Raw genomic sequence first — 12,500 nt, 5'->3', positions numbered from 1 at the left:
GTGGTGGAAAAAGTACTATATATTTTTTTCTTAAGTACAAGTATCAATACTGCCGTGTAGAAATACTCTGGTACAAAAGTAAAAGTCCGGAATTTTTTTGTAATAATAATACAAATCTACAAAGTAACTAAATCTTTCAAATGAGTGTTGTGGAATAAAGTACTGAAAATTGGAAATGCTCAAGTAAAGTAAAACAATACCAAAAAACTGTATTTATAGTAAATACAGTACTTCACATGGTTACTTTACACACAACACACTGTTTTTCTCAAAGTGAGGATCAGGGACGCTCATGCGTCCTTGAGGGGGTTCCAGGGGTTCACTAGCAAAATATAATAACAGCTACCTATCTCCTCCCATGGGGGAAGTTCAGCTTTCAGCTTCACCCAGCTCAGTGCTGCCTACAGAGGAATGCAGAGGTGGCACATTGTTGGAGCTCAATCATACCTGGGACCTCTCTGGGACCTTCCAGAGTCCTAGGCAGGCTCGCTAACCATTCCGCTATGGCTGCCTAAAATGACTTATAGTTAGGCCAGGGCTCAACCAAAAAGACGGCGTCATGCTGGCGCCGGACGGCGTCAAAAAATGAACTGGGGCGAATGTGGGCGTCCGACTTTGACGTTGACGTGGAGCACCCTTCATTAATTAACACGGGAGCGTTCCCAGCGTTGGCGTTGACGCGACGCTCGACGCGCCCGGTGGAGCCGGGGGATAAGTAACCAAATGGACTCTTACCGGTCTGTAACTCTGAGAGCTTACACATAGAACCAAATGGATTATTACCAATTGAGTAGCCTACAATGGAGCGCATGGACGGTCCACAGTGGAATCAAGCCCCCCGTTTGTTTTAGTTTTTTGCACAACATTACAACCTGTACTGTTAGCAATCCTGCTAATGAATGTAATCCATCTTGGATGAAAATGGTATCCTGACCTGAAAATGTATTTTATGTTTACAAACTTCATCAATTAGCCCTATTCACCGCCCGCCCACTCCGCAAATATCTCAGCAACCTCCGGGTGCTGACGTCAGTTTAAAAGGGGAAACTATAACAGAAATAGCTGGACTTAAAGCCAACAAATCATTATTTCGAACGGTAAAGTAAATTATAATGCTTTGTGCCTTTTACTATCTTGTGTTCTTGATCATGCTAGTGAATAGGGCTAATGACAATGGGAAGCTTTTTTTAGTATAAGTATAAAGCATAAAAAAGCTCAAGTGCCTCAAAATTGTGCTTAAGTAGAGTCCTGTAGTAGGCTACATGTACTTAGTTGCTTTCCGTTTAGTACGTAGCATGTAACACAGCTTGTGACCTGGTGCCACTCTCTGACTGCGCATTAATCATGGTGTGATGTCACTTCCTTTTTCCTCTTCCAAACCTTTTCTTACTTATTTTAGTCAGCAGGGAAGCCCTCTGTGTCTCCACACACACGCGCACGCACGCACGCACACGCACACGCACACACAAAGGGGTTTATTTAATGCACATGTGTGCATGCCTGTAGGTCAATACTATTTCTAACTTCTGCTAGCTGTGAATGATTGTGAATGAAAGCAGAAAAGATTAAAAACACCTGCTTTTGTGTGTGTGTGTGTGTATGTGTGTGTGTGTGTGTGTGTGTGTGTGTGTGTGTGTGTGTGTGTGTGTGTGTGTGTTGCAAAGGGTTCCTATAACCTTATCGGGTGTCAGGGTTCGAATCAGTAAGGAACCTCGACTCCTATGTTATATGAGAGAAAAAACAACATTGTATGAGAGAAAAAAACAACATTGTAGTTGATAGATAGATAGATAGATAGATAGATAGGTTGTAGATAGATAGATAGATAGATAGATAGACACTAGACAGACAGACAACACTTTACTGTAACAACATTCAGTATGGAATGGCTTATTGGCCCTGACTGAGATCTCTCTCTCTCTGATCTGCAATCTTGCACTGCTGTCAGCTGCTTACTTAAATGACACTAAAGGGTTCCAATAAAAAGCTCTCCCTCCATAGTCCTTACATAACACACCACAGCAATGGATGTCATTACTGTCCGTCATCATTTCCGCTCAAACTCCAATTTAGTCCGATGAAAACATGAATAGCCCAGTCGATACTTATTGTCCTCATGTTTTCATGTTTTGATTTTATTTTATTTTATTTGAAATGGCAGCTAACCGCTCCATTCCCATTGAAAGACAGTTAGACAGTGAGAAGAATGTTGGCCTTGTAGCTACAGAGAGTCAGAGACCTCCCGGCATGATTTATGAAATCACAGCCACTAAATGTTGAAAAGATAATAGCCTACATCATGTTATTATTGCAATAATAGCCTATGCTGATGACCAGTTGCTAGCGATATTCATGTTTAAAATGAGGGGGAAAAGAAAACATTGTTTGAATTGGATGTAAATGATGTGCTGACATGATTACGGACCTGATTTCTCACAAATCGTTTTTTAGTGGTGTGTTACATCTTCACTAACTGTGTGTGTGTGTGTGTGTGTGTGTGTGTGTGTGTGTGTGTGTGTGTGTGTGTGTGTGTGTGCGCGTGCGTGCGTGCGTGCGTGCTGGGATGTTGGAAATGACATAATGAACATAACAGAATCAATGACTGAAAGCTCATACAGAATACAACTTTAGTACAACTATATCAGATATATTACAGAGACGATTACACATGCATTTATTAATCAACAATCCATATCAATCAATGTCATGATGTCTGGTTAAAACTTGAATTGGCTTCTGAGAGGAAAGTAGAATTGTCCCCTTCCTAGCAGCAGGACAGGACAATGCTGCCATCTACTGGCAAGTGCATATAACTGTATGCTATTCCATGTAACTGGTTGATACCACTTGTAAGCAGTAGGCATGCACAGACTTCTTTGGTTTTGAAGATGCAACTGTCTCACAGTGGTGGAAAGTAACCACAGTAAGTACATTTACTTATTTGAGTACTGTGCTTAAAGGGGGCCTGTCACCTAAAGGGTTGTCACAGAATCATATTAAAAAGCTGTTGTTTTGGAGGGCGAGGGGCAGATTACTGTGACATGAGCTTCAGACTGTTTCAGTCCGTTTTCAGAGAAGCTCATGTCACAGTGTAATCTGCCCCTCAACCCCTTTAGGTGACAGTACCCCTTTAAATAAAAGTGGGGCAACCTCACTTTATTCCATCCATCCATCCATCCATCCATCCATCCATCCATCTTTCCAGACAAACTTTTTTTCTTTCTTTCATTTTTTTTGCCCCGCTATACTCTTCCCACAGTTTTGGGCACACTTGGCCAAATGTCAAATCAACCGGCTTCACCGGGACCCATAGGGGTGCATTTTACTAAAAGATACAGTATGTTATATATCTCAATTTACATGTATTTATCTGTGATGTTCTCAACTGATTTTAATTTAAAAAAAAATACTTCTCCCAAATATGGAGATGACACATTATGTCCATATATGGGCATTCCCAGATATGGGCTTAACAATATGGATGACATCAGGGATCTCCATATGGGAATAAATTGGACAAGGGCTGACACAGAGATCTCCATATATGGCCATTAATTTATCAGTGAATTAATTTTCCCCATTGACTTAAATGGGGAAAATTCAAATGGTAAGACGGAATCCATTTGCAAGTGTGACTCGAGTCACAGCAACCACACTTGCAATTTCCATATATGAAAATGTGTCTTTCTTTACATAATTGTTTTGCTTCACTTGTTATATAAGCAGTATTGATTGATTGATTGATTGATTGATTGATTGATTGATTGATTGATTGATTGAATACTTTATTATAAGTTTGCATATAAAGGTACAGTACAGGACAGTACAGTTCACTGATCAACTAAAAGGATAAACACCACAACTGTGACAAGCAAGTTTTTGGGCATGTTTAAACCTCATGAAAAGAGATTCTGCTGCCATCTAGTGGACACTGAAGTACAGTAGCACAACAGACCAGTCTGTCATTAAGCACTTAAACCCTACAGTTGAGTTGACTCAACCCTGGGGCTCTATACCAAATCAAGCTCATAATGCATTAGGTTGTGAGCTTGAATATTGGCTATTCTCGCCGAGTGTTTGCTCTAGAATAGGGACACTAATGCCCATGTGGTTCAAGAGAAATGCTTGAATATAATATATATTTCACACTGCTTGGTGTTAATGTGTCGGTAAACTGTACCAGCGTTGGTAACTTGATATTGCAGCAGTCCTACAACCTGATTAACACAGTTGATTTCCATTTAATGTCAATTTACTAGGATTTTGATTGTAGACCTTAAAAAAGTGTGTTCATGTTTAAAAGAATACGCGTATGTGACTCTTGATCACTTCTTTCTTTCTTTCTTTCTTTCTTTCTTTCTTTCTTTCTTTCTTTCTTGGGTAATGGTGTCCGTCCCAACCTACTCCAAACCATAAGCTGGACCCTGACACCCACCCTGCAGAAGTCCCTGGATGGGTGCTACACCAGAATGCTACAAGCTGTTCTGCATGTGGACCAGAACATCCACATTACCAACAAGGACCTGTACCTGCCGAGGCTCAGCAAGAAGGTAGCAGCTAGGAGGATGAAGCTGGCCGACCACTGCCACAGACATCGGGAGCTCCCGGCCAGCAGGCTGGTCCTTTGGGAACCAACAAGTGGGCATCGATCGCGAAGACGTTCCGCGTTAACGTATGCTGAAAGCTCTTCGGAGCTGGCCGGGTGTATGGAGAACCAGAAAGATTGGAGACTCCGATGGAAGTTCGTCTGAGGACGACCGAGAGATATAGGAGCCATGTGGTACAAGTCCTGGACTATACTCTTAGGAAGGCCATTAGTAGAGGGAAGCTAATAGATGTAGTAGATGAAGGATGGAGATGACTAGTGGAGGGCTCGTCTGAGTATGACCTAGAGAGAGGGGGGTCCACAGTGACTTTAGTCCAGAGTTTGACCCTGACCATCACTGGCACAACTGATGAAGCCAAGAAGAAGGCATCTCAGGGTAGGAATCTGTTCATTTTCCTTGCTGCTGCTGGTTGTGTTGTATGCTGTGTATGTTATTCAAGGTGTTGCTGTACTGTTGTCATATTGTGTCATGTATGTTTTAGAGGCAGAAGAATAATTTGCATAAAACTGCAATATTAATTGAATTGTTAAAAAAAGAATGTTTCAATGTAAAAAAGATCTGATCCGACAGATCTTTAGATATTGGTCCAAAGTTCATGTAAAAAAAGTTACGTGCACGTGATGCGAAAATTCCGGAATAAAAGCGGGTTTAAGTGTTTTACAAACTGCTCAAAATGGCGGAAAATCTAAAGACGGAGCTTAGTTAACAAAGACACAGATGGCTTCCGCTTGAGTCAAGGCACGCGTGCAACCAAGTTGCATGTCTTTAAACGAAATGAGGCATGACTTATGCCCGTTTAAAGTTTGAATTTTCAAACGCTTCGTATAGCGCCCCCCTTTGGCCAATTGGAATAAGATTGGTTTCAGTGATATTTGGACTAACCCTTTACATCTTTGCCAAATGCCATGAACGTGTCACTTTGCATGTATGATTTAGAGGCAGAAGAATAATTTGCATAAAACTGCAATATTCAGTAAATTATAAAAAAAATAATGTTTCACTTTAAAAAAAATCCGCCAAGACAGATCTGACCGTATTGGTCCAAAGTTTATGTAAAAAAAGTATTGCGCAGGAGATGGATTTTTACTGGTTTTCATATAATTCAAAATGGTGGGAGAACTAAAGGTCAGAGGTCAAAAGTCAGAGTGTAAAAGTTGTTCCGCATGAGGAGATGCATAAGTGTATACAGGTCTCATGGCTATACCTCAAACAGAGCATGAGCTATACCTGTTCAAAGTTGGCATTTTTCAAAGGCTTCCTACAGTGCCACCCTTTGGCCGATTGTTGTGAGCTTCGTGTTTTAGCCGTTTGGCATAGTCCTCTGCCATACTGCCGAGTTTCGTAAAAAGCGACTGCACGGTCTAGCCGCTAGAGAAAAAGTGGCGGAAGAAAAGTAATGATGAAGTCCAATATCAATGAGTGGCCTTTGCCACTGCGTGGCTTGGCCACTAATAATAGTGAACTCTGAAGTAGAGTGTGTAAAAGTAAGTAGTATTGAAAATTGGAAATACTCTGGTAAAGCAAAAGTACCTCAAAATCTTACTTAAGTAGTGTAAGTACAGTACTTGAGTAAATGTACTTACTTTTCACTGACAATACTTGAAATGTCCAGAAGCATGTGCAACTACTATAGCATGTGCAACGGAAACGCCCCTATCTCCACTCCTGTGTTTGTGGTGCATGTGAGAGCAACACTAGCTGGGGACCCCCTGGAACCCCCTCGAGGACCCCTGGGGGATCCTCAGATCTCACTTTGTTATAGAGCTCTTCACGATCTTTGTTCGACCATCCCTCGTACCCAGGTTGGTTCCGGTCTCCGGTTCTATTATCTCGGTCTGTTTATCATCATGCAAAATACCTAAGTGGATCCAAGAAGACCTGAGCTCAACACTGATCTCTAAAGGAAAGCACGAAGTGCCATACGATGATTACACTGACCTGGGATCAGATTACTGTAGCGCATGCTGTCAGTTCAGTGAGAGCACAGCACCGACCCGGAGCGCATCAAAATATTCCTCCATGGAAATTGTGCATGGAATCCTTACTCATCGAGGTGAATGCATCAATGCAATTTCAATGTCAAATTGTCTCTTGTTGTAGGCTGCTGCGTAGCTGCACTAGGTTTCATTTTGGATTATAACTGACATCTAGCCTGCCATTTTAGGTAGCCTATCTATGTTGTGTGTCAGTCTGTAATATCTCGAAACAATATCTCAGTCCGTCTGTTAAAAAAAAGGAATGTTGGGTCCACTCGGATCTTGGTTCAATTGGGTATAAAAAAAAGTCTGTTAGGGTTCAGGTCTGTCATTTTGGACCCATGAGGAGCTGAGCTACTGCGTGTGTATATTGCTGTGTTATATGTATGTATGTATTTTTTTATTTTATTTTGGTAAAGCACTGTCTTTTTTAAATCACAATCGGTAAAAAATACGAGCACAATGCAGAATGAAAAGTTCAAAAAAAGCTTTGACTTCAATCAGTCTTCCTCGGGAAATCTGAGAAGAAAAACAAACAACGGAGCCTTGAAATGTATACTGAAAAGTGTCAAAGCAATGCCCCATCTGTCCACCCGTGTGTGTGTGTGTGTGTGTGTGTGTGTGTGTGTGTGTGTGTGTGTGTGTGTGTGTGCACGTGTGCGTGTGCGTGTGCGTGTGTGAGTGTGTGCGTGTGCATGCGTGTGGTGTTTGTGTGTGTGTGTGTGTGTGTGTGTGTGTGTGTGTGTGTGTGTGTGTGTGTGTGTGTGTGTGTGTGTGTGTGTGAGAGATAAACCAGGGGAGCGCGTCGTGTTTTGGGATCTCTCGACATCCCCATCCCTTTAGGTTTTTGATTGATCCAGAACGCTGTCGGATCGGAAGCTCAGCGGCCCGACGGGGAGCGAGAGGCACCCCGTCATGGCCTGTCAGTCACTCACTCACACACACACACACACACACACACACACACACACAAACACACACACACACACACACACACACACACACACACACACACACACACACACACACACACACACACACACACACACAAGCTGAACAGCTTACACACTCCATAGAGCTGACTTTCCCCTACGGGAGAATAACCACAAGAATATTTAGTTCCCCCACATTACCGACCGCGTGCACACACACGCGCACACGCACGCACACGCACGCACACGCACGCACACACACACACACACACACACACACACACACACACACACACACACACACACACACACACACACACAGAAACAGAAGGGTTGTTCAGTCGTCCTCTCTCTGTGTTGTGAGATGACTCCTTGAGGTTTTTGACAGGAACATGTATGTTTTTTATCTCCGCCAATCGTCTTGTCTCGTGATCACAGTCTCAGAACATGAAGGCACGCTGATGTCTCCAGCCAAGCGCACACACGCCGACACCGACACACACACACACACACACGCACGCACACACACACACACACACACACACACACACACACACACACACACACACACACACACACACACACACACACACACACACACACACCGAGGCTGCGTCCCCGTGTCTAAGTCCTCCGTTTTTATGTCAGCTCTGCTATGGTACATTCAATTGTTTTATTTATTTATTTTAAAGTTCCATCTTGAAAACCTTTAGATAGGCTATACAGTGTGCTGCACATGGAGCTCTCTCAAGTGGAGGGGGGCCTTTACTGCCGTCACATCATCATACAGCATCTGAAATCCTCGTCCTGTCGCCTTGATATTCTGCCGAACTGCCCTGTTTCAAAAAGCATGCCTGTGCTAGGGTTGTGCAAGTGGTAAAGTGCCTTATCCACCACCACGGGGGTTGTGGGTTGGGTTCGAATCCAGCACTCGTCAAAGCCGGATAGCTATGTGGAGCGCTGGACCACTGAGCACAAATGGCCCGTGTTCCGGGGGGTGACAACGGTGGTATCACTGCACGTGTTCCAATGGGCTGGGGGCGGAGCCTGTCAGCAGGGAGTGTTGGGCGGGAGGAGCAGGTCGACTGGATGTCCTCCTGGTGGGGGCTCCTCTCCACAGATACTGTATACAAAGCTATATGCCTCATTCGCCTCTGCAGTTCATTGGAGCGACGTGCAACAATTGTAGTCCGCACTTCCTGGAAAAACTAAGGGACTGCTGCCAGTCAAGTGACTACTTGCCAATCACAGCGCGTCGTTTCCGGGACAGTTCAGATGTTGCACGGCTCAGCTGTTCTTACAGGCTGCGTACGTAAAGACCCCCTCCCACCTGCCTTTGATTGGCCTACCAACTTCCGTATGTGTGACGCACATGGAAGCGATGCATACAGATTCCCTTGGTCCCCAATGCATATACCCCAGAGCCAAAAGAGACGTCTACCTTTCTATTTCTATGCTCCTCTCTGGCAGGTTAGTCAATTGGATGCAATTGGCTGGCCAGGGGGAGGCGGTATAGCAACCAGGACTACTGTATGTTTTTGTGAGGGTATCTACCCTAGGAGACACAGGGAGAACATGAAACCCCACACAGAAAGGCCCTTTCGCCAACCCTAACTAGGGTGTGGGAGATGATGACACAGAGGAGGAACCACAGCGTCCCCTGGCGGGAATCTAACCCAGGACCTTCTAGCTGTGAAGTGACAGCTAACAACTGCTCCACCGTGTTCTGAAAGTTATATTTCAACAACCGAACAACTCCTTAGCAGCACTAAACAATGGCCTTGATATCTTCCAGTCAGGATTTTTGTCTGGCATAGGCTCAAATACTTGCAATTTTATGTCTGCTGAGTCAAGCTAATATGTATATGTATTGCTATTGTATTGAAATGTTTTGTTCCATCCACTCCAAGAAGAAAGATCTGTTTATCTCACAATCCTTTCCCAGATTGCATATTTGTCAAAACAAGCTTTTTTCAACGGATCATTGCACTTACAATTTTCTTTTCCGAGCCATAGAAGAAAGGAAAGTCAAATCAGTAAATAAAAAAATCAAGAAATCTAAATCAAATATCAACGTACTGTATGCGACAGGTTCTGCACAATCTGCTGTTCTCAAAATAATCTTAAAAAAAGAAGAAAAAAAAGAATATGAAAATGTTGAATATTTTGGAAAACACAAAACATGTTCAAACACATTTAGGGGTAATTGACATAAAAAAAAAGAAAATAAAATCCAGCCAGGCAGACAGCCAGCTAGCCAGCAAGTCATGCAGGCAGGCAGGCAGACAGACAGACAGGCTATGTTTAGCAGTGCTAATTGGCTGTGGATACGTTGGAGGAGATGACACGTTGTGAAGGTATAGACAAATCCCCTGCGCCACACACATGTCCGCTGTGTTTTCCTCACTGTCTTTCTTTTACTGTTGGCACAGTACCACACACACACACACACACACACACACACACACACACACACACACACACACACACACACACACACACACACACACACACACACACACACACACACACAGTTTGCATTACTATACTTGTGAGGAATCAACACACTAGTAAACTTTTTTTTTTAGGAGTAACCCCACAGTACTGGAGATCTCTATTCTCTACGCACCTGTGTTCCCCTCAAGACCTCAGGACGGACCCATCCACTACCTTGCCACTAGCCTCTTGTTGGTTATAGAACAGGAGAGAGAAGTTTAGCCTTGGCCAGGAGGAGGAGATGGGCATTGATCGATCGATGGATACCGCCTGAGGACATCAACTCTTCCTGGCCAAGGATACATTCAATGAACGTGAATGAAGGAGAATCGAGAATCAGATGTAATTAGAATCTAATATGAACCCCAACCTCAATCTCCTCCTGTTCATAAACCAATCTTCCCAAATCTTAATTATCCATAAAACAACCATTTCTCTTGAGACTTGCATTGCTACACACACACACACACACACACACACACACGCACACACGCACACACGCACACACACACACACACACACACACACACACACACACACACACAGTAGTCACACAATCGAAAGCAATCATGCAAACACCGACAAATAAGGCACACAGACATACTCACATGCACGCACACACACTTGCATTATGTCTGCTTTCGTATATAGGCCAGAGAACCCACGGCTAAGACAGGGCATTGAGTAAATACACTAACTTGTGCGTGTGCACATGCGTGCATGCGTGCGTGCGTGCGCAAGCGTGTGTGTTCGCACGCGAGCATGTGTGCGTGTAACGACAGCTCATTTAGAGAAGGATGAAGGAGGGACGGAGATTTCAGAGGAAGAACAAATAAACATCTGGAGGTGTTATTATCCAACCCTCCTGAGGGTGTCACTGTCACTTCTGACTCCTCGCTATAAAAAGAACTGCTCACAATGGAGAACACACGCAGTCCCTCGATGGTACTGTATGTTGACGCCGCGGCTCTGCATGAGTCTAGCCGCCAGTGACTGTCTGTCTGTCTGTTTGTCTTCTCTTTTTACCCCTTCTTCTCTCCAATTTAGTCGTTATTCCAATTGATTCCTCGCCACACATGCACTGTGTGTGTGTTGTCGCTGCTGTTGTATCCTATACCGACTCACCTGCCAGTGAGGAGCCCCCACCGAGAGGGCGTATAGTCCTACCACCCAACACTCCCCCCTGACAGGTGCCCCCCCCCCCCCCCCCCAGCCCTGAATACATGCAGTGACATCACCCTCCCCGCCCAGCATCCCTCCTCCAAACACGGGCCAATCTGCCTTTCTGTCTGTCCAACAATCCCGAAAAACCACTGAATCAGCGCCAAATGTCTTGTGCACATTGTCTATACGAACAGCAATTGGCCAGTGTTCGGGGGAGGGAAGCCGGGAAGGGTGAAAGGTGACAATATTAACTGCACCCATTGACCATATTCACCTGGCGGCCATGTTTGAAATTGGCATTGAAACCGGGTGCAACTGGGGGGGCATTTCATTAACTTAATGACAAGATGTCCGCCGTGTCCACGGGCTGGCGGTGCCACCTGTCAGCGGGGAGTGTTGGCCGGGAGGAGTAGGGCGGAGGTTTTGTGTCCTCCCGGTGGGGGCTCCTCAATGGCAGGTGAGTCAGCAATGAGAACACAAATGCATGAAGGGAGGCTATAATTGGCATGATGATCAAGTTGGGGAGAAAGAAAAGACCACAGGCTCTACTAAGATAAACTTTTACTCAGTGCGTGTTTGTCTAGGCTACAGTGCGTGCACTTGTCAGACACTTAGGGCCTTATTTGCGTCCATGCCTTACCGCTTATCCCTAAATTCTTTTGAATTTTTTTTCCATTTTCAAAAACATTTTCAAATATTTAAAATAGCTGATCTACAAGCTCACCATGTGTCAATGTAGATCGGCTATTTGAAGTGAAGAAACTGTATTTTACAGTTTACAATGAGACCTCTACAATGAGACATTTTTCGTTTGACTGGCTAAGATTGGCTTCCAAAGTTTGCAGGACACACGCACGCACACATGTGCCGCACATGCGCACGCACACGCACACAGTTTAGATGTGGAAGACCCTGAACTAGTCACAAAATATCTAAACAAACAAGAGAGGGTGGTGAGGTGCAGACTGCCCAATTTCACTGCAGTAGCATGAACATTTGACACACACACACACACACACACGCACACACACGCACACGCACGCACGCACGTACGCACGCACGCACGCACGCACGCACGCACGCACGCACGCACGCACACACACACACACACACACACACACACACACACACACACACACACACACACACACACACACACACACACACACCTTATTCTTCATGAACCCCAGTATTCATTCCTTTCATTCATACTGAGCAATACATTAGCATTACACCTAGCAGATAACATTCAGTACTACTACAGTACATCCCACATTGTCCAATCACATGCCATCCTTCAACTCAACACGTCTGTCCGTCGGCCC

Source organism: Nannobrachium achirus (genome assembly GCF_963921795.1).
Source record: "Nannobrachium achirus genome assembly, chromosome: 3".
Taxonomy (NCBI): Eukaryota; Metazoa; Chordata; class Actinopteri; order Myctophiformes; family Myctophidae; genus Nannobrachium; species Nannobrachium achirus.
This window is presented reverse-complemented; position numbering follows the sequence as displayed.